We start from the raw sequence: 23,868 nt of genomic DNA, 5'->3' as shown, positions 1-23,868 counted from the left end.
ATACCCTCCCCCATTTAATAAATATTTTTAAATAGAAATTTACATTGGTAGGGAGTACGGCACAATCACGTTGACACACCGGTTCTCGCCAGATCACCGAAGTTAAGCAACGTTCAGCCTGGCCAGTACCAGCTGTTGTTACTTTTGCGTGAAAAGTTGGGGAATATTTGCAACTTCTTGTAATAGAATTTTTTTTTTTTTTGAAATAAGGGAAAACAAGGAAAAAATATTTTCTTAACAGAAATACAAAGTTTTACACAGTCTCTTCGGCCAATGTACCTGCCGACCACTATGTGTAGTGGTGACATGATTGTCTTCATTTTGAGCATTAACTTCAGGTGTATGCATGTTTTGATGTTGTGTGAAAGTAGGGGGGATGTGTGGCTCGTGTGTTTTTGTGTCAAGAAAGGCTTTTTTTTTACTCTATCAATAGAAATAGGGGAGAGGCATTGATTCGAGGAAGAAAAAAGTCCCATTTGTTTCTGCTACAGACCTGTGCGTTGCCGACCAAGATCGAATCCCAAACAATTACAACTCTTCCGTCGTCGAAACTAGAGACATTATATACTGGAGTCTTATGCCGGTAGGTACACATTAGGTTAACTAGTATGCATTTCGTGTTACTTATAGTACATGTCGCCCCCAGGATGATCTGGAGGAAATAGATCCAGTGCACCTGGCATGATTGATGCAAGGGTTCAGAGGTCAAATTCCTAGACAAAACAAGCGAGAAGTATTGCATATAAGCACTCCCAGGGCATCGTTCAAATTACCTGAACAAGAAGAGTATTATTATCATTATCGTGTAGACTGAATTAGATTTGTTTTAAGTAGAAAAAATACAATTCAAGGACAAATACGGTTAAATGACGTTTTAGGAATTTAACTTGACTAGATTCTATAAACAATAACAAGAGGGAATTTTAGATACATAAAAACAAATATGTTTTCAGAAAAAAAGGAATGTGCGTTAATAATAATAGTACCTAGGTACGTGATACAGATGTTGGCTGATAGGATTCTTTGTGGACGTGCGAATGACGTAATCACAAAGCTATAGTTTACACGGACGTTAGTTAGAGTCGAAAACGTCTATCGAAGAAGTTAGTTGAAGAAGTCCGACGAGAAGTCGGGGAGAAGACATCGTGGAAGCTGGTGAAGTCAAGAACAAAATTTGAATTCAAAGCGTTGTAATCTCCGAAATGTTGGCACGGTGTGTGAATAAATGTTATATGAAATATAATTTTATGTGATGTCATCTTTTGAAGAAACAGGTATGTGAATTCGTTCCGGTTGTTATTGCCATATTAAACGTGTATTTGAACTCTTAAATGTTTACAGACTCTTTCTATTATATATATTATCTGCTGTTATTATGTACACTCTTTTTCTTCTTCTTCACCAAAGAACATTTGTCTAATTCTCCATCAATTGAACTTTCTCTCCTCTCGTCGTTTGAAGCCCTCTCATGTCAAGTATTTGTTATCCCCTCAAAATAACATGTCGATATATCCACGTCGTCACTTCAGTCACACTCAAGCAAAACAGTGTTCATAGTAAAAGTTATATACACCCTGTTTGTCGATTTATATCCCCTCAAAATAACATGTCGATATGTTCATGTCATCGCTTCAATTCAGCTCAAGCAACAAAATTGTTCATTGTAAAAGTTATATACACCCTGTTTGTTGGTTTATATACACCAACATGTATTCATTGATAATTTGATACCCAGCTAGCCAACGCAAATAGCTGTTACCAAATGCAAGAATTTTTCGTTTTTATGCACCAACAAGTATTCATCGATAATTTGATACTCCGCTATCAAGCAGAAGGTATCGAGGGTTTAAAAAAAAAAATAATCGCGTATTCGAGGATTGGAACAGGGTTTTCGATGCAGTTTGAGTGAAAGGAAGCGACCGAACGAGACGTGCACATGATGTATAAATATGAGAGAAATTTCCGCGAGTCTTAGGATTAGTGATAGAGTTAAAGGATTATAATTTTGTTTTGCAAGAAACAAATCATAAAAGCAAATAGTATCTATTAAAGTTAAATTTAAATATATTAAAAGTTAGCCATCATAATAATGACAAATCCAATCTATATAAATAAAACAGTACATATATATATGTGTGTGTGTGTGTGTGTGTGTGTGCGTGTGTGTGTGTGCGCGCGTGTGTGTGTGTGTGTGTGTGTGTGTGTGTGTGTGTGACTGTCTGTGTGTAAATATTTAACAGATAAACTCTTAAACTACTAGTCACATAACACTAAAATTAATAGGACATAGTAATCATACACCAAAGATGATTTATAACGAGTAAAATCTTTGTTTAAATGGATGAATAACGCGTAACGATGTAACATAGCGCGGACGCGCGAATTCAAATGTACGTGAAATGCCGTCACCAGTAAAGAAAAATAATATTAAAAAAAAAAAAAAAGAGAAAAAGAACGATCACGTTAGAGACGTGGTAAATGACGCTCGGGAAGACGATTACGTATACACACGCACTACAAGAACAAGGGTGACGCACACACATACACAACGTAACGCTTCCAAATACTCAAATGTGCATTTATATTCAAACAATTAACATTTTGATTTGTAATTTATATTCACCCAACTTTTTTTTTTTTTATCCAAACACGTGTTGAAAATTTACTTGCATGAAAGTAGCTTTTATATATTTATTCCGTCCTTATTTCTCTTTTTTTTTTTTCATTATTCATAAACCCATTTTATATTTTAGCTAGCATTTACTATCTGGTGACCCTTGTATTATTTCAGTGTTTCATTTTATATCCATTTTATAATACATGTATATTACACGCACACACACACATGTATGTATGTATGTATGTATGTGTGTGTTTGCGTTTGTGTTTGTGTGTGTGTGTGTGTGTGTTGGGGTGGAGAGGGCTCCCGTAAGTCGTGGTGAAGGCAACCTTTCTAGAAGAAGCAAATCTCTGATTTAAAAAACCATAAAGCGGAAGACCAGTACCCGCATTAAGCTGGCCTGCAGTTTTACTTGTTGCTGGCTATCTTGCTCTTGCTTGTTGCTGGATCTCAACATTTTGAACCGAAAGAGAGACTTAGTTGTCGTACAAAGCTAAGACTCTGTAACATCATCTGTGTGTAGATACTCCCTCGGGCATTTGTCTATTAAAATGGTCCTGTGGCGATGGAAGTCATTTTTGGGCTTATGGACTTTAAGTGTCTGAGGGAGTGGCACTCGTCTGACAAGACGTTGCAATCATTATCATGTACATATATATATATATATATATATATATATATATATATATATATATATTCGCGGTGCTTTAATGTTTCCATACGTTTTTGTACTGGCATTTAAAATTGTCGTAGACTCTTGAAAAGTCGGTATGTTATTGCTATACATCTTATCAGATGACTGACGAATTTTTATGATTTAAATTCAAATGAACAGCTACGGCAGGAACTGGAATACACTCTACTAAAGCCTGATTGTTACAGCTGGTGAATTTCAAAAACGCAATCTAGATATGAGGACACTTTATAAGAACGATATGCAATAAAATTCTGTTTAAAACTTGGAAAAATGCCACAAACACGTATGGAATTCTTCAGAATGCGTTTGAACCATTTTGCACGAATCAAGCGTCAGTTTTTGAGTTGCATAATAGATTCAAAGAAAGCAGGGAGTCTGTGAGGCATGATGAAAAGTGTAGAAAGAGTAAGAAAGTCAGGACACCAGAGTTGATTAGTCAAATAGATAATTTCATTAGTAAGAACCATCGTGTATCTATAGTGATAATAAATGCACAGTTTGATGTCAGTGTGGGAACTGTACACACAATTATTCGCGAGGAACTGAAGATACGGAAGATTTGGCGAAGTTTGTCGCAAAGATACTCAGAGAAGATCAGACTATTTGACCAAGATGGGCATCAAGACAATTCCTCACCCTCCCTATACCCCACACCTTTCTCCCTGTGACTTTTTTTGGTTAATCGCTACGCGTAAGGAAAACCTTAGAGGCTGTCGTTAAGAGACAATTGAGAAATGAAAGAGGCTGTGACATGCTCACACAAGAGGACTTCCAAAAGTTCTTGGAAAGGTACAACAAGTGCATTGCAGCCGGAGGAGATTACTTCGATAGGGACTACAGTTTCATGTGTGTACTATCAATAAAAGTGCACATATTTATTCTTTAAGATTAGACCCACTAAGATGTGTAAAGATCAACAGGTATCGTGGGGCTTAAATATAATAATAGCAAATTATAGACAGGAAAAAGTTCTCCTCTTACTTTCCCTCTTTACTTTTTATCTGTACTCATGCATTTATTTTTTCACTGGATTTATTTATTTTGCAATTTTTTTTTTAGTTCATCTTACTTTACTGAACTTTTATCGCCCGTTTTATCTAAATATTACTTTTCTTGTCCGACGTCCGGTGTCACAAAAACAAAAAAAAAACAAACAAACATCATCATCCCTAATATTAATTAATGAGAAACGAATTACCTCCCTTTATAGTCGTTCTTTATCAGTTAAAAATCATTAAAACCATTTCTCCTCCCAAAATTAAAAAAAAAAGAAACAAAATAGCTGTCTGTTTACGGTTTCAAATTTGCTATTTTATTTTATAATTTACAAATATGTAATGTTAAGAGGAAACTGTAAGATTTATTCTTATTATACATTCTTTTTAAAATTAAAAAAAAAAGAACGTGCAAGTGAATTTATATAAAAAATTATTCAGAATTGTGTTATATTTTCATTGAAAGAAACCTAAATTTTTTTAATCAATTTTTTTAGCTTTAAAAGATTAAAAGAATTTAATGTTGTTGTTATTTGTTTTATTGTATTTTAATTGATTTTATTCATAACATGTTTTAAAAATTTTCAATCACCGTGGAATTTCCACGGTTTTTTTTTTTTTTTTTTTTTTTTTTTACACAGAGATCACCACTTATCAAGGCCCGGAAGCCACTCAGGGATAAGGGTTATTGCAAGTACATTACGTTAGTGAGGAGATTTGATGAAGTGTTTACTTAAGGGGGCGGTTCATTAGGAATTTGTTAACATTAGACTTGAAGACATCCAAGTTGTAGTCCGGAGGGAAGCAGGCAGACGGAACAGAGTTCCACAGGCGTGCAGTTCTAAGAAAGAAGCTTTGTTCATGAAATCCGCGTTTTGATTTAGGCACAGATATAGAGTGGGGGAAATTTTTCACAGTGGATTCAGCTAGACGGGTGTTTTTCGTGAAAGATTGGCGAGGGGGGACCAGGGATTGGAGTTCAGAGGAGCACCTGCCATGAAAATAACGATAAAACAAGGATAGGCTTGCAACGTCTCTTCTGTGGGAGAGAGGTTGCAGGGTAGAGAAAAGGGCATCCCCCACTAAACCACGAAGTCTATTTTGTACTCTGTCAAGGCATGATAGGCTGTTTTTGGCAGCTCCTGCCCAGATATGGCAACAGTATTCCATCCTTGGCCGTACTTGGCTTTTATATAGATAGAGAATTGCATCAGTAGTGAGATATCTTCTGGAGCGGTAGAAGGATCCCACCATCTTTCCAACGACCTTGACAACAGACTTGATGTACGTGTTCCATTTCAGATCAGGAGTAAAGGTCAAACCCAGAAGTTTGTCAAAACACGGGGCCTCACCCAGACGAGCGCCATCCATCACAATTGATGCCAGCTGGGGATCAGAGCGTTGATGATGTAAGGATAGGAGTTTGGTTTTGGATGCATTAAAGGTAACTAGCCACATCTTCCCCCACTGAACCACACGCTCGAGATCAGAGGAGAGAGAATCAGAGAGAACTTCGTCATTTACAGCCTTTGATGTGTTGCCATAGATGGTCGTGTCATCAGCATAGATGTCAACGAATGATTTAAGTATGTGTTTAGGGAGGTCATTGATGTAGATCAGGAAGAGAGTTGGGCCCAGGATTGACCCCTGAGGGACTCCAGCATTTATATTGCAGGCCTCCGATTTTTGACCATCTACCACTACTCTTATGAGCCTATCGGAGAGAAATGATTTAATGATTGAGAAAACATTTCCAGTTATACCGTAGCTGGAAATCTTGTGAAGTAGGCCCTTATGCCATACTTTGTCGAAGGCCTTTGATATGTCAAGAGCAATTGCCCTAGAAAGGAAGCCTTTGTCAAGAGATTCACTAATCCTGTGGGATATAACCGTCAGCACATCTGCGGTAGATCTTGCAGAGCGGAAACTATATTGTGTGTCACTAAGAAGGTTATTCCTGCTGAGGTGGTTGACTATTTCTCTATTTAATATGGATTCCAGCAACTTACTCATAACACAGAGAAGACTTATTGGTCTGTACTGAGAGGGAGATGACTTATCACCTGAATTCTTAAATACAGGGCAAACTGATTAAGTCTTCCAGGGGGTCGGAAAGCACTTCTCCTTAAGGCAGCGCTTAAATAGTTTCGTAAGTATGGGAGCAAGTTCTGGTTGAAGCTTTTTTAACACTATAATTGGGATGCCATCAGGGCCAGTTGCTTTACTGGAATCTAGGTTTTTTATTAGCTTGGCGACCTCATGCACGGATATTTGTATGTTACCTAGCTTGTTCTGTGTTATAGGAGGAAATATGGGGAATTGATGGCCTTCGTCGCATAGGGTAGAATTAGCTGCAAAGTTCTTTGCAAATAGTTTGGCCTTGTCTGATGCTGACGAGATGACCTCTGGTCCATTGATAATGGTTGGGATAGAACGCACACTTCTGTTCAGGATCCTATTTGTTATTTGCCAAAACTGGTGGGAACCAAGCCACTGATCAGCTACCTTGGATTTAACAGACTGGGCATATAGCTCTCTTGCATTTTTTATTACTCTTTTACATTGGTTGCTGGCAGTCCTGAAAGCAGCTTTAGTCTCAGTGCATCTATTACGTTGGTAGCTATGGAAAAAGTGGTTTCTGTGCGCGATAGCAGCAGCACATTCTGGGGAGAACCATGGCTGGCTGTTAGGGTTCTGCTAGTATTTATTATTTTAGCAATAGCAATCCGTATCCATCCAATCCCTCTGCTTATTGAATATGCCATTTACCCCAGCCCTCTCCTCTCTTTTTTATACTGTATCGCCCCCAAGTCATATTATCCTACTTTATTCCTTATGGATCGCTCATCCCCATCTATCACTCCCACTATATACCAGATACTTCATTAGCCCTTCAATTATCCTCCTAGATATGGCATAATCACGTTTGATATACCAGTCCTGTCAGATCACTGAAGTTAAGCAACGTCGAGCCTGGCCAGTGCGAGATGCGTGACCATTTGGGATTTCCAGGCGCTGTATGTGCTCTCCGCTTACTCTGCGTTGTTTCCAGTTGTTCTGGACTTCTCCTTGCCACTGGATTCAAGCAGTGCCGATTCAGGAGAAGTGTGGTTGGAGATTGCGCAACCCTTGCCACACAATTACACGCGCAGCTGCCCCTACTGGGAATATCTTTTGTTTTTCGAGACCAAACGGAGGCATTGATATCTCCCTAACTAGAGATCACACTGAAATGTTTACAACCTAGCCTCCTAGCCCCTCTCCTGATGAGAAGCACTAGGCTTCGAAATACCTAGGTATTAAGAGCGTATAACCCCCCCCAATTACCGTGTTTCTTTATTACATCGACAAACCAATCTATGTATACCAACATATGGCTTTGTCTTGCCTATGATTTGCTAATAGATACACACGTACCGCGTGCACACACACACACACACACACACACACATATATATATATATATATATATATATATATATATATATATACTAGCATGGGTGCCCGGCGTTGCCCGGGTGTTTAGAGGTGTATGCTGAGCAAAAAAAAAAAAGGGGGTGATTTTTTAAACTTTGACCCCTATTATGACCCCTGAAAATTTATTGTTTTGGCCTCAAATCAAGTTATTACGTTAGATCCATGTCCACGGAACCTATATCTAAAATTTCAAGGGTGTAGACCCAAAATTGTCGGAGGAGTTTGGTAGAGTTCTTAAAGGTCAAATCGTTGAAATTTGACCCCTTAACAGCCAAATTTCTGGCTGACACCCATCATATCGATTTTCCTAAATCTCAGTACCCGGTATTTCAAATTTCGAGTCTATAGACTAAAATTGACAGAGTTATTGCGTAGGGAAATGTACACAGACAGACAGACACACAGACAGACACGTTCACTTTTATAGATATATAGATATATAATTATTTCCACAGCCAGACAACACACACACACACACACACACACATGTTTTTTAAAAAAATTTTTTTTATTACCGTTTTATCTTTTTAGTTACATATGTTTCGGATGTTGGACCATGTTTACGATCCAACAGCCTCGTCAGACCTTACAGACCTGGAAAGTTTTTCCATGGATTTCTCTCGTACTAAAATGACAACTTTTTACCCTAATCCATATTACATATGTGGTTCTTAACCTTACACAAAAACGTTCCAAGATGGCCGCTACTAAGGCCAGAAACTTGTCAAGGGAACTAGTCGCTAAAATTTAGCAACTATTTGACAAGCTAACTGCTAACAACAATTTCTACATATAAAGGCTCGGATTATCGGCATTGGATGAAAAGAAATCAACTCGAAAGCGAAGTTTCAGGCAATGGAGGCGAAGCTATGCGAAGTTGATCACTAATTTCTCTTTTTACACGAGCGGTAATTATCGAGGTCCGCCATTTTGTTTTGAGGGTGGCGATGAAAAGGCGGGAATTTAGATCCAAGAAAGCGTCCCATTGGTTAAAGCTGATAAAGTTTTCTGTCAACGCCCAGTTTAACTATGATTTATTTATTTATTTATTTAACTATATTAGGACAGATTTAAGTTGCGGTTGTCAAGTGCACGGTTTCTCTCTTTTATTTATTTATTTTTTTTTAAGTTTGCAAAAAGAACTTGAAAAACTTATTCTCGCGAGATCACGAGACGCCATTTTGTCTTTTAACTTGTTGATAACTTTTAGATTTCATGTCGTTTTATCTTTGATGTCTTTTCAATGAAAAATAAAATAAGCCCACCGAAAAAAAAAAGATCTATTATTATACTAAAGATGCGTCAATTACTGTCTTTTTTTTTCTATTCCTACGTTCTTATTTGCTTGCCCCCTCCCCACGAGAACAGAGTAAGGCACAAGGTCGATCTTTAATATGGGGAAAATCCAGCTCCCCCAAAAGGAGCACTCTGGATAGGAACATGAATAAAAATTGTCTCAGTTATGAATGATTTCTCCTCCACTGACCGAGAACAGAAAAAGTGAAGTGTAGCATCAGAACAGATACTACACTGTGATTTTTTCCTATACGGGTTAATAAAACAAAATACATACTAAAATATAACCTAGTTCTGGGATTGAGTTACGTTTGAAAAATAGATTACTTTTAGCTATTCTTTGCATTCCTCTTGCCCCTCTCACTCTATGTTGATTACATCACTAATGTATATATGCGTGTCTGTATGCACAATACACACATATGTAAACTAAATGGCAAAATAATAATTATTTGTTTATAATGGTGGAGACTTTGTACAGAACCAACCACACTTTTTAATACATGCAGTTTAATTAGTATATATATATATATATATATATATATATATATATATATATATATATATATATATATATATATATAGTATCATAGCGTTTCTCCTCATAACGTCTTATATCTGTTGAATTCTTATTCTCTCTTGGAATAAATAATATCGTTAGAATTCAAAAGATTGGACAATTAAAGGCGCGTTTCTTCATTTTTATTTACGGTTTAATTTTTAATTTTTCGTTTATATGTGTATATGTACTGTGTGCATGTGTGTATGTGCGTACTTATATGTGTATATATTTAAAACCGACATGGCACCTTCTCATTGGCTACACCTCCTTCTCTTCCTTCTTCTCCTCCTTCCTTTCTTTTTCCATTCCCCTTTTTCCCCGTGTATGCTCATACTTTCACTACACCGATGAAGACTGAAGGATCGGTCGAAAATATGTACTTGTAAAAAAAGTGTTTTTAATTTTTTTCATAATATTATTTTGTATTCCTGCACGTCACCAATTGAAAACGAATAAAGAAAAGTTATAAGCTTTTATATTTTTCGTATTCTTTTTTTATATATTTTCATTCATATATATATATATATATATATATATATATATATATATATATATATATATATACAGTATAACTTCTATAATTTGAACATCCGCTTCGTTCAAATTAGAGGATGCTGTTCAAGTTTCATGATAAAAATGTGTTGCAGTTAACTTTAATTTTCTAAGAATTAAGAAATAGTGAATGAAATTCATTGCTATATGATACTTCAAGTATATATTAAATTGAGTTTACGATATATTGCAAGTAAGAATTGTTAAATATGATTACCAGGAGCAAAAACATTGAAAATAAATTAAATCTACTCTTACTTGTTAGGTATTTATTACCTAAGTTATCATCTACAGAAATCATACATTTATGTAAAATACAGTTTTTTTTTTATTTATTCATTGAATGAGTCTCATTGCAGTTTCTATTTTCATCGATTGAGCTCTCGGGCGCAGCCATTGTATTCCGTAAGCGATCACGAAAATCTACAATTTCTTGGTTCTGTAGCTTCTTCATGATTATATCTCTTCGGAGTGATATTGCTTGCAAAACATAGTTGCCACTAAAGTAAGGACTTTTTTCTAGAAATTTTATAACCGTCTCCATAGGCTTTTCTGCGTCATCCCATGATATTGCTTCATCAGCGTCTTCTTGGTTATTTACATTAGGGTCAAGAGAATGGAAGCTGTCGCTATTTTCATCACCATTACTGCCTTCAGGATATTGATCAGTAGTTTACTCATCTTGTTGTACCCACATTTCAACATCATTTACATTAAGTGATTTAAGAACAGTGTGGTTGGTCGGTAACCGTTTGGTTTCAAGAATTTTTTTAGACCCATTGTGATGGGTTGTTTTACACTTTTTAAATATAGCAATCTGAAAAAAAAAATTACAGTTAGTGTAAATTAATTATCAATAGCTAATCTACATTAATTACATAGTACAAATATTAACATTTCTGCGCAATATCTGACTAAACCATGCAAACAGTTTTACTGCAACTCCGCATCAAATATGCTAATACAATTTCAATGACGAGACAGTTCAAGTTTAGAAAAAGTCCAGGTATAGAGGAAGCCCAAATGAGAGGAAGTCCAACTTTAGAGGAAGTTCAAATTATAGGAGTTTTACTGTATATATATATATATGGTTCGGATCCTTGCTAATGAAGCCAGACATGACTTCTGTTGCTGAGGTTCGAGTTTCTCGACTGGCGTTAATCGTGACATCCTGCACTGATGATTCCCAAAAGGATGAAACACTAGTGTCTGTAGGTATTGAATAATTATTATAGTAAATAATAATAATAATAATAATAATAATAATAATAATAATATATATATATATATATACAGTTATCTATCTACCTTTTCTCTCTCTCTCTCTCTCTGTATATATATATATATATATATATATATATATATATATATATATATATATATATATATATAGGTAGATAGATTGATAGATTGAGAGAAAGAGAGAGAGAGAGATAAAGAAAATGCAGCGGCTATAATAATAATAATAATAATAATAATAATAATAATAATAATAATAATAATAATAATAAACACCAATTGTAGGAGCACTAGGAACAATACCGATAACATTTGTAAAAAGAATGGGAGAGATTGGAATCAAAGAGATTACCGAGAGGATAAACGGATTTGAATAATGAAAACTGCAGAAATATTAAGGAAAACTCTTGAATGCGGAAACTAACACCACACATGAACCACACGCAGAAACTGGACACAAAACGACTACAGATGTAAAACACAAAGGAACATTACAAGGAATCATGAAAACTGAAACTGTAGAATTGTAAGATACCGCCCCTCTCTTTTTTGTGAGTACACAAATAATGAGGAGGATCAAGGAGGATGGAAAAGCCGAGGAGAGAAAGCACTAGTCAGACCTCCGCTGACTGAATGCAAAGAGAACTAAGATCCTGAGGAGGCTTATTGCTACCCAAATTCCATTGAAGACCAATGGTCACCGCCTATGAGAGATCAATGGTAACGCAAATTCTTTTGTAAAGGTTATCAAAAGAGGTGGAGAATACCGGAAGTCCGAGAGACTTGTTGTCACTTAGCCTCCAGGGAACTTCAAAATTGTTCTCAAAGAGCAATGGTTGATGATGGCTTGTGTAACTAATCCTACTGAGTAAAAATAATAATAATAATAATAATAACAATAATAATAATAATAATAATAATAATAATAATAATAATAATAATAATAATAGGAGGTTTAGATTCTCTAGGATTTCATGATTCAGTGTGACCGAGAGATAAGTCACAGAAAAGCAGGACATTGTAGCTGTGAAATAAAAGACCAATGAATGCCAAATTATTGATGTGGTTTGCTCACACGACGTCAAATTAGCAGACAAGAAGAATGAGAAATTACGGAATTATCAGAAACTGAGAGTTGAGATTGCTAGGTTGTGGAATAAAAAAGTTCCATCGTACTAATCATCGTAAGTGCGTTTGACTCAATTCCAGATGATCTTGAGAAACAGTTGAACTCCTTGGGAATCAAGTACAATATCACTGTACTCCAGAAGTCGGTTCTGCTTGACACAGAAAACATCCTACGCCATGTGCTTTCTATCTAATTGACCATTTGGCTATGTTCACTAGCTTTGTTGTAAAAGGCCGCTCTTAAGTGAAAAATTAACCAGTGTACAACATCAGATCACTTTGAAGTTAACGAACACAACAATAATAATAATAATAATAATAATAATAATAATAATAATAATAATAATAATAATAATAATAGCTACATGGGTTTTACTATTACAACCCTTTGCCATAGACTAATTATGGATTTGTCTAATTCTAGTTCAATTCATGAAAATTATTAAAAAGATCACAGGCATCCCCTCCAAATTTAAACATATTTTGCTTACCAACACAAAAATATTACATCGCGAAATTACTTACTTTTTAAATACTCAAGTCTATTGATATTATAAACAGCAACCCAACAATAAATAACATTGCATACAAAATTAATAAAAAGTATTTAAATGAGATAATGTTTCTTTTCCTATTATAATTGTGCTGTCTGGTAGATTGGATGGGTATATAAGGGATTTCTTTTGAGAAATCTCGAAGCTGAAAGACATGTGGGAAATTCTTTTGCTGATGTTGAGTATAAGGTTCTTAAAGATACGATGATTTTTTTCGGTTGGTTCATGGTATGATCTAGTCCGTTGTTAGTTAGATCCAGGGTTGCGTTTAAGGTCATTTAAACAGTAAAAGTCAATCCATGTTAATATAACCATGGCACGTTTACAAAATACTAGCAGGGAGACCGGATATTGCCCGAGATTGAATGATTATTAACGAATGTTTCACACTCCCATATTTTTTTCATTATCATCGAAATCGGTAAATTCGCCCATTATACAATCAAATTCATCGATTGGCTGTTCTGATTGGGGACCCATTGCGGTGTACCGAGAGAAAGCTTCACATGCCTCCCCGCAGTGACTTAGTCCACAATACATTGTAGTCTACATTGCACTGTAGAGAACTTGTTGATTTTATAAAATTATTTTATATAATGATTTGAATTTAAGTTTAAAATGCAAAAGTCGAGTATCATGCTTCACTTGTGTTCTAAACAGGAACATTCAGTTCAAACGCACCCCTGTCATATCAAAGAACGTACTTTGGATTTTATATGCCTGGCCTTACTGCTTGGCCGGTGATAATGACTTGTTTAAAATGGAAAAAATGTTAAGTTTAAAATGGAAAAATCAAGTATCACGAGACAATTATGCCCTAAACAGATACATTCATTTCGAACATGCCCCCGTCATATCAAAGAACCTACTGTTGATTTTATATGTCAGGCCTTTCTGCTTGTTTGGTAATAAAACTTTTCAAATGCACTTGTGATATATATTAGTTACCACCTGATGAAGGCCAGAGGAATAGTTGGGCGAAACGTCGTGAAACAACTTAAAAAAGATGAGGATAATAGTCCACAATAAATAAATTAATGCATTTGTCATGTTAGGCTGTATAAGGTGTTCACTTTAGTCAAAATGGCCTGTCCCTTCTTTGATCGAATTTTTTTCAATTACCGATTATCGATACTTATCAAAGACATTCTGATACAAAACCTATCTAAGAAGACTGCCAGGCACATACAGTACATTTGTGTGAAATTATACAGACATATAGGTCAATATAATATTAATTTAAAAGAGAGAAAAAAATTGCGAATATATTTACTTTATAATAAATATTCCCGTCTAGAATGAAATATCATTGCAAAGTCAACACTGGGTCATTGTATTGATCTTAAACTCACTTGTTCGATGTCTATATTCGATGAGTGTTTTCTAGCTACTACCTACCGCTTTCATTGTTTCTAATTAATGTCTTTAAATAGTCCGAGGAGAAACATTCTCCCAGGTACGTATGATTATGAAATGGTAGCATAATACTTCCTCGCTCGTTGTCATCTACTCTTTCTACCCCAGTTAACACCGCTATTAAAAATTTCTTAGGGTTCAGTTTTTCGACACCACCGTGATTATTCCGTTTCCCTATTACCCATGCTTTACGGTCCCGCACTACTGTTTTGGCTACTGAACAGTGATCACTCCATGATTCATTACCTTCCTGCGATTTAATTGGCTCACATACTGCATTTATTAGCGGATCCCTATTATCTACCTTGCTATCTAATATGGATTCGTGAGTGAATCTTGTTATGATTTTTTTTCTACACACTAAAAACCAATCCAGTGTTTAACTCTGTCCACGTGGGGAGACAAATAGGAACACTTAGAAATACCCCATGTTTATCCATAAACATCGTTCCTTTATATCAACAAACCTAATTATGAAATTATAAATATTGAGAATATCCCAACAGACTAAGACTAAAACGAAAATCACAATAGAAAGAAATTAAAATTTAAAAATCAAAATTTATTGACAATCTACCTACAGAAAAACGAATACTAGACAAAGCTTATTCAAACTACGAGACAGAACTCACATCCCACAAGTCAATATATGGAAACGCACACAGATATACGCTCTCACACTTCCTCTCACACACGCGAACACATGCACACAGACGCACTTATATGACCAACCACCAATGCACCCCACACCTCCACACAAGTAAGAAGAAAAATAAAGGAAAAAGTAAAAAAAAACAAAGAACAACAAAATTCAGTAACCCTGTACTAACCCCCAATAAACAAGGAAACGGGAAAATACACTCATAAAAAACATTTAGAAACAATTAGAAATCTTTCCACTTCTTGGGAACGTCTCCTATCATCAAAATGGTCAGCGAAAACGGTATCCTCCATTTTAAATATTTTACATTTTGAATATTTTACATTTTAAATATTTTACATTTTGAATATTTTCCATTTTGAACATTTTACATTTTGAATATTTTACATTTTAAATATTTTATATTTTGAATATTTTACATTTTAAATATTTTACATTTTAAATATTTTACATTTTAAATATTTTACATTTTGAATATTTTACATTTTAAATATTTTACATTTTGAATATTTTACATTTTGAATATTTTACAAACTTTAAGAGGACGCTTTAAAAACACGAGAACGTCTGAAACGCGTTAAAACTATTTCAAAAAAATTATTTCAATGACTTAAAATTTACTTCAGTGTTCTAAAAAATTAATACATTAAAATATGAATTATAAAACACATATAAAAAACATAATTGTTGGTGACGCCACTCATTTATATATATATATATATATATATATATATATATATATATATATATATATATATATATATATATATATATATATATATATATATATATATATATATAAGTGAAGGTAGTCTAGTTACTTTTTGATCGTAACTCGCCTAATGAAGTGCTGAACTTTCTCGTATGCGCGGGAAGAGCGCAGATTTGTTGGCGCATGCGTACTAGTCACTTCCGTCTGATAATGACAAAGAAAGCGAGTGCATTTGACAGACGCTTTGATGACTTCCACTCCTCTCCATTTTCTTTTCGTAATCTCAGATCGTTAAAGAAACTCAGGTGACTTTACAGGAAGGACAATAATAATAATAATAATAATAATAATAATAATAATAATAATAATAATAATAATAATGAAATCGTCATTGAAAAACAGATGACTTTAGAAAAAGAGGGAGAAGAGAAAAAGAAAAAGAAAAGAAAAAGAAAAGAAAGAAAAGCAGAAGAAAACAATGAGAGTGGAGAAAAAGGGGAGAAGAAAGACGATAAAAAAACTCGCATTGTAAAGGAGAAAAAGTTGAAGGCATAGAACGAAGGGAGTAGATAAGGAAAGGGAAATCCAGAACAAGAAGATAAAGAAGAAGAGGGAGAGAAAGAAGGAAGAGTAGAAAGAAAAGACGAATAATAAATAGCAAGGAAAAAGGGTAGGGGAAGAAGAAGAAGAAGAAGAAGAAGAAGAAGAAGAAGAAGAAGAAGAAGAAGAAGATGAATAATAATAATAATAATAATAATAATAATAATAATAATAATAAGAAGAAGAAGAACAACAACAACGGCTATATGGCGATCAAGAAGAACAAAAAGAGGACGACGACGAAAAAGAGGAGGAGAATAAGAAGGGGAGGATGAAGAAAGACGAAAAGAAGAAGAATAAATAGAATGATAATAATAATAATATCGTCATTGAAAAGCAAGTGACTTTAGAAGAAGAAGAAGAAAAAGAAGAAGAAGAAGAAGAAGAAGAAGAAGAAGAAGAAGAAGAAGAAGAAGAAGAAGAAGAAAGAGCAGGAGCGGAAAGAAAATGACCGGAAGAGAGATCAAAAGAAGAGAGGAAAAAAACGATGAATAAATGAAGGAGGAGGAAGAGGAGGAGGAGGAGGAGGAGGAGGAGAGGGGGAGAAGGAGGCGGAGAAAGCGAAGATTAATAATAATAATAATAATAATAATAATAATAATAATAATAATAATAATAATAATAATAAATAATTAGTATTTAGAAGTGGGTGTGGCCAAACTTTGTCAAAAGTCATTTGGCGACATGTCCCACCTAGGAATCAGTCGAAGAGGGATGTTTAATGACACCTGGTTGTTGGGCGGGGCATGTCAATTTGATTCTCAATTGATTGTGAATATGTATGTATGTATGTATGTATGTATGTATGTATGTATGCGTATATATGTATGTATTTACGTATGGGTGTGTCACGAGTTTGAGGGTACGATGATTATGTGGTTGTGTTTTGGGAGAGACAATATGCTTTGTTTCCCCGCTCAAAAGCTTTGCATCGCCTTTTGTCAACCGGTCCTTGAAGCGCTCACCCGAAGTGAAAATTTCACGACAACGGATTCCATTTTAGAATTGTCTGAGGACAGATTTGGATTGGATTGAGGTAAAGAGAAAAAAAATCCACACACACACACACACACACACACACACACACACACACACACACACACACACACACACACACACACACACACACACACACACACACACACACACACACATATATATAATATGACAACAAGAGAATGAAATGAAGGCACAAAACTATATATATAGGTATATATAGAGTGGGTCATTTATTGAATAATGGAATACAGGCAAAATTTGGGGGATAGAAGGGACTCTTTATGCCAGGACATTTCGAAGCCTAACGCTTCTCATCAGAAGAGTAGAGGATGTGCTAGGTAGCATGGTGGGGATGCGGCGTCTAGCGTAAGGTTCGTTAGGGATGAAAAAGATTAAGAGGAATTATAGAGTGTAGGGGGAAGCTTTAATGAATTCTAAATAAATAAGGAGAAGCTTATTATATATAGTATGATATATATGAATATAAATTGTCTTTAACATAGTATTTAGATTAAGGGGTAAATGTGTTATGGTTGAATAGGGGGTGTATTGCTGCTGTGTGGTGATTTATTTTAACGGTGTATGAGGTGTCTATTTTTTATGGAGCGGGTATTTTTTTCTTAATATAGTGGGGGGAGTTATGTAAGGATGTAAAACTGGAAGGTACTATGCTGCAATATATTTATAAGTTTCTACTGTTATGATATATGGGGTATGATCATAAGGGGGCGGTTGAAGATTAGGGTGGCAATGACTATGAGTGCGAATAACTTGATGTAAGAGGTTAAGTAGACATATTGATGTTAAAATGGGGGAGTAAGGGAACCATAGCTACTTATGAGAGTGGTAAAACATACCAAATAATAGTAGGGTAATTACAATAGTACGAAAGATAATAGTAATGATAATTATAATAATAGTAGTAATAATAAGGTTGGACATAAATTAGATGTAAAATTAAATATGAAAAAATTAAATATGAAAAAAAAAATTAATATTAAGAAGAATAGGATAAAATAAATAAAATAAAGGCAAAATTAAAAGTAAACATTAAATTATAACATTACATAACATCGCCACAACCATTACCAATAATAATAATGTAAGTACTGTTAATATTAAATTATTAGGGGTGCGTAAAAGAAAAGGATACAGACAGGTGGGAGGGGGTTAAAATAGCAGGAAATGGGGTTTAGGGTTTAGGGGTGATTGGACTCGTATAAATAAAGTAAAATAGAGAGTATATATATACATACTATATACGCATACATATACATATATCCGTATTAAAAAAAATGGATGTATAACAAGCCGGGAAGGCGTAAATGCTCGGTGAACAAGGCCCGTGGGTTTAAATTAAAGGATTGCTTCACTGGGAACGGTAAATTTCAAGCGTCCACTTAAAAACTTTAAATTTCCTGAAGTTCGAATAGGAGGCCATCAAATTTATGTTTATATAAGCAGGCCAGGCCTAGAAAGTTGAATACACACTTTTTCGTTTATGAACACGAGGTACAGGTCCATCGAATCGTCATGACTGCTTATGTAGTAGTATTCATCTCCAAGAGATCCAGAAGTATAGTTTATAGCAGTTCTTTAAATTTCCATATTTCTCCAAATGTTTTTTGGGGTTGGTCTTTTGTGGATGTTTTTGTCTGGTGAATTTTATTCCTCCTAATTTGGCTGGCGAAAAACTGTATTTTTTCAGCGGAGGCTCTTGTGATGGACATTGTCCAATGCTGGAGTAGTTCAATTGTGTTAAAATCTAGGTTATATTATATTAAGAGGAATTATAGAGTGTAGGGGGAAGCTTTAATGAATTCTAAATAAATAAGGAGAAGCTTATGATATATAGTATGATATATAAGAATATATATGGTCTTTAACATAGTATTTAGATTAAGGGGTAAATGTGTTATGGTTAAATAGGGGGTGTATTCATAATTCAATAAATGATCCACTCTATGTTTACCTATATATAGTTTTGTGTCTTCATTTCATTCTCTTGTTGTCCTATTCTTTAAGCTCCAATAATTATTGTTGAGCTTGGCATTATCCGGATAAGTCTCCTTTTGTGGAATTGACCTTCATCTTTTCTCTTTTAATTATATATATATATATATATATATATATATATATATATATATATATATATATATATATATATATATATATATATATTTTAAATATGATATTTTAATTTATGCAGATTTTGTATTTATTATTATATTGTATACAATACTAGCGGGGGTACCCGGCGTTGCCCGAGTGTTTGTTTCCGGGACGGGGGGGGGGAATTTTAAAAAATGTTATGGTAGGTAAGTAGGAAGGATCAAACCCGGAGTCATGAGTAAAAGTAGGAAAATAAAGTGTGAAAAAAAACAAAAAAACATCTGCAACGTTAACAGTTCGGCCACCAAGAAAAGTCCATTCCAGTTGTTTAGGAAAAAAAAAAAAAAAAAACGACTGCGGTAGGTCGGCGCGAACGTGAAAATATAATGTGAATTGTCCAGCACGCTAACCACTACGCCACAGAGCACTGCAGCTTAGTTTAGTGATTTTAAATAACTTCACATGAAAGAACTACGAAGCCAAACCGGTGTTCTCTTCTCAACTGTTCCTTGTGAACGATCCCCAACCGGTGTTAAGTGGTGGCAGGGGGAGGAGGAATTTATTAGAGAGAAAATATTTTACCACTTCCATTGATCTTAACCGATTTTGGCCGTGACTTCTCAGCAGAAAAAGTATAGAAACCTAAGATTATCGAGGAATTTGAGAAATAATAAGCCTATAACACACCTCAGATATTGTTCTGCCGTTTGTGCATATTATATTTGCATGAAATATCTTGATTTTTAATCCTATTAATGTCAAAATCAGACGGGAAAAAATGAGTTCATTTTATTTATATATATATATATATATATATATATATATATATATATATATATATAAGAGAGAGATAGAGAAGAGAAGATATATTAGCGATTTCGAAAAGAAAAAATGACTTCAGTGCCATCGGCTAGATTTGAAACCACAACATACAACTCTCCAGCCTGATTCCTTAGCTTCTGAACCACACCCGTACACGTAAAATTAGTTAAACAAATAACGTTGTTTAACCTATGAAAGTTAGTTTGTGTATGCAAACAGGTTCCGTCGACAACTTTTGACAACGTCAACTTATTTGTTTTCAATTTTGACCTCTTGGTTGTTGTTGTCGGCTAAAAAGAAAATCGGAAGTATGCTATAGGTCCTAATACTCTATATATGAAATTTCAACTCTGTAGACCAAATATTTAGAGAAGAATTTGGTAAACACGTTTTACACACACAAACACACCGACAAAGTCACTTATATATATAATTGTCAAAATATGAAAGATTATATAATTATTTCCGCAGCCAAACAACGTCGAAGCACACAAGAACAGTAACAGTCAACAAACCGGAAGTCCAAGACTCGAGTTTCGTCCTCATTTGGGCTCATCAGTTAGACATATCCGAACTCGGGATTCGAAGCCCGAGTCTCGAATATGTGTGTTAGAACGTGTTCATCTTAAATTCTATGCAATTATGCAGAATGTAGAAACTTTCCATAAATAGAATTTACGGTAATAGTGAAATGAAACCGCCTGGAGTGATGTCACCCCCCCCCCCGGATATGTTCAGCTGGACGGATGGCCCAGTTTGAATCCTTGATGCATGGTTCAGACCCGGTTTCTAGCTCGAAAAGAATTAATCGAAAGTACAGACAAAGGTCAAAGCATCGGCAAACTCTTGGCTTTGAAGGTAACTTTCCTTAAAGTGTAGAGCGAAAGCTTGTGCCACGTACGTCTTACCCCTCATCCTCTACCGATTGGCTGTACTTCTTCTGCCTGCGAAATACTGTTACACATATGAATTGCTATGGTCGTCTTCGTTGTATAAACGAAGCTTTATTCGTGTTCAAATGAATACGAGACACTTTTTATGTTTTAAATACAGATTGTTTATTTACACTTTCCACTTCAAATAACAGTGATAACTATCATCATAGCGCAGTGGAGGCTAAGGACGAGGGTGGGTCGCAGAACTCTGTGTCAACCTATATTTTCGCTTTGTGTCTCTCGCCGCTGCTTTCTTTCTGCTCTTTTATTTATATCTCTTTGACCTGTTGACCTTTTTCTCGCCAGCTTGTTTATTGTTTTGCAACGCTCTGGGTCATAGTTCCTGTTGATTGACCTGTTAACCTTATTTCTGCTAGCATTTGTTTATGGTACTTTTTGCTGGTTTTGGTCTAACCAATTTAATATCGGTTAGCTTTCGTTTTAAATCCCGGGATTTCCCATTGTGTTCTTTTGTTTACCCAAATACGCTCTATAACACTATTGTAGGTCACCTTTCCTGGGATTGACTTATTGTGTTCTTTGGTCGTCCGGACACCTCTCCCTAACAATACCTAAAGGCCCTGCAGTACCAATTGTCTTCGCTTCTTTAGGACAAGAAAAGGCATCGGATTCACAGACAGGTCTGTGTTCAACGTCTGTTTAAGAGAGGTTGGGAATGCCCGACTTGAAGTGTAATCTAAACGCTGAGAGGCTGGTTTTCCTGAGTCGAATATTGACGATGGATTCCGCATGGAATCCCATGGTCGATAATGCCTTTCCCGACCTCATCCTTAATCATTCAGTCAAGGACCGAGGGGTAACATATAGTTCCTAAGAGAGTGTCGAACCACATTCAAGAATCTTCCAAGGTCCAGCGACCTTTCTCTGGTTTCGAGTAAAAACTACATAGGGGATTATTGACGGGGGGGGGGGGTCTCTGACGATCCGCTTGTCGGGCAGTTGGGGTTTTTGGAGGAGGAGAGCTGCTTGCAGAGAATTTAAGCGCCAGGCTTGAGTCATCTTAACAACTCTGAGTTTTACTTGACCTGGCGGTTGACCCCGAATGTGTTACCACTAAATGTCATACTACACAGTTTCAGGTTAGTAGATTCGCCTAGTTGTCCCCAGTGCAGAACAACAGCAGAAGAAACGCCGGAACATGCTTTCTTCGAAGGCAGTGAACTCCAGAAATACAGGGGGCTATGCCAACGAGGTGACAGCTAATATAGATTTTGAGCATCCTCGGCCGCTGAACATATTCTACATCATCAACAATGTCGGGGAGAAAAGAATGGTGCTTCACGCGATATTGACAGTAGCGAGAATGGTGGTGTGGTTGTTGCGTTTTAAGGAGAACTGAGGGGGTGAATCTTTTGGTGATCAACGTCTGATCGCGCTCTTCAAACACCAATTGAAGGTCAAGATCAGATGTGATAGGAAGAGATTACACCCTGCGGCCTTAAAAAGAAGGTGAATTAAAGTAGTACGCGCGTGTGTACGCAGAGGAGTCAAGTTTGAGTTTGTGTTCCCTGCTTAAGCATGACACACGCAGTTCCTGGTACTGTCGGATTCCACACCCTTTAAGGTAACCCTTCTTAGTTTCTTAGCTTGGCGAGCGAATGGTCCCACCCCTTCCAATAGGAAACCTCCAAGACGCCGACTCCCCATTTTTTAAATATTTTATTCTGGCCTCCCCTAAATTGCAAGGACATCACATACTCCCTAACTCCCCTATCCTATGTTTTCTTTTCCCATCTAGATTTCAGCCCCCATGTAGAGATCGACCTGTTTGTTTTCGGTTCCTATTAAGCCGGAAAACAGTGGGCGATCTACCATTTAAACAGAGTTGAGAGGGTCTTACTAACATCTGTTTGTATTTTCTGTTTTTCCCACCCTGCACCAATGAAATGATTTTAATAAAAACGATTAATTTATGTTCCTATTCATTTAATAATAAAACAAAATAAATGTATAAAAAAAAAAATAAAAACAACAAATTAAATAAATAAGTCGATTTGGGAATCTTAAGTAGGACGACCCCTGGAGTGAATGTGGTATTATAGTGATTGGATATTCTAGCTGAGAAAATTATATATATATATATATATATATATATATATATATATATAAGATACAGTGACAAGGATGACTATAGACCCCCCTCCTCAACACTTTGAACGACCTAGTGCCTAATTTATTTTTGTATTTTCCATAAATAAATTTTTCAGAGTGTAGTATCTGTTCTAACGCTACACTTAAAGTTAATTTTCTTTAGTAAATGGAAGGGGAAACCCTTCTATACTAAGGCAATTTTATTTTGGCCTACTACGAGTGTGCCTCTTTTTGGGGAGATGGTTTTCCCCTACATTAAAAACGACCTTGTGTCACATTTTTCTCTCGTTGGGAAGCAATTAAGTGCCGATAGAAAAAGCAGGCTTTTATTATCAAACTTCACTTTTATATAGGTAGATATAAACGCACACTTAAATGT

This window comes from Euprymna scolopes, chromosome 31, assembly GCF_053919585.1.
Source record: "Euprymna scolopes isolate OS-2025 chromosome 31, ASM5391958v1, whole genome shotgun sequence".
In the NCBI taxonomy this organism is placed as follows: domain Eukaryota; kingdom Metazoa; phylum Mollusca; class Cephalopoda; order Sepiida; family Sepiolidae; genus Euprymna; species Euprymna scolopes.
Note: the sequence above shows the minus strand (reverse complement) of the source record.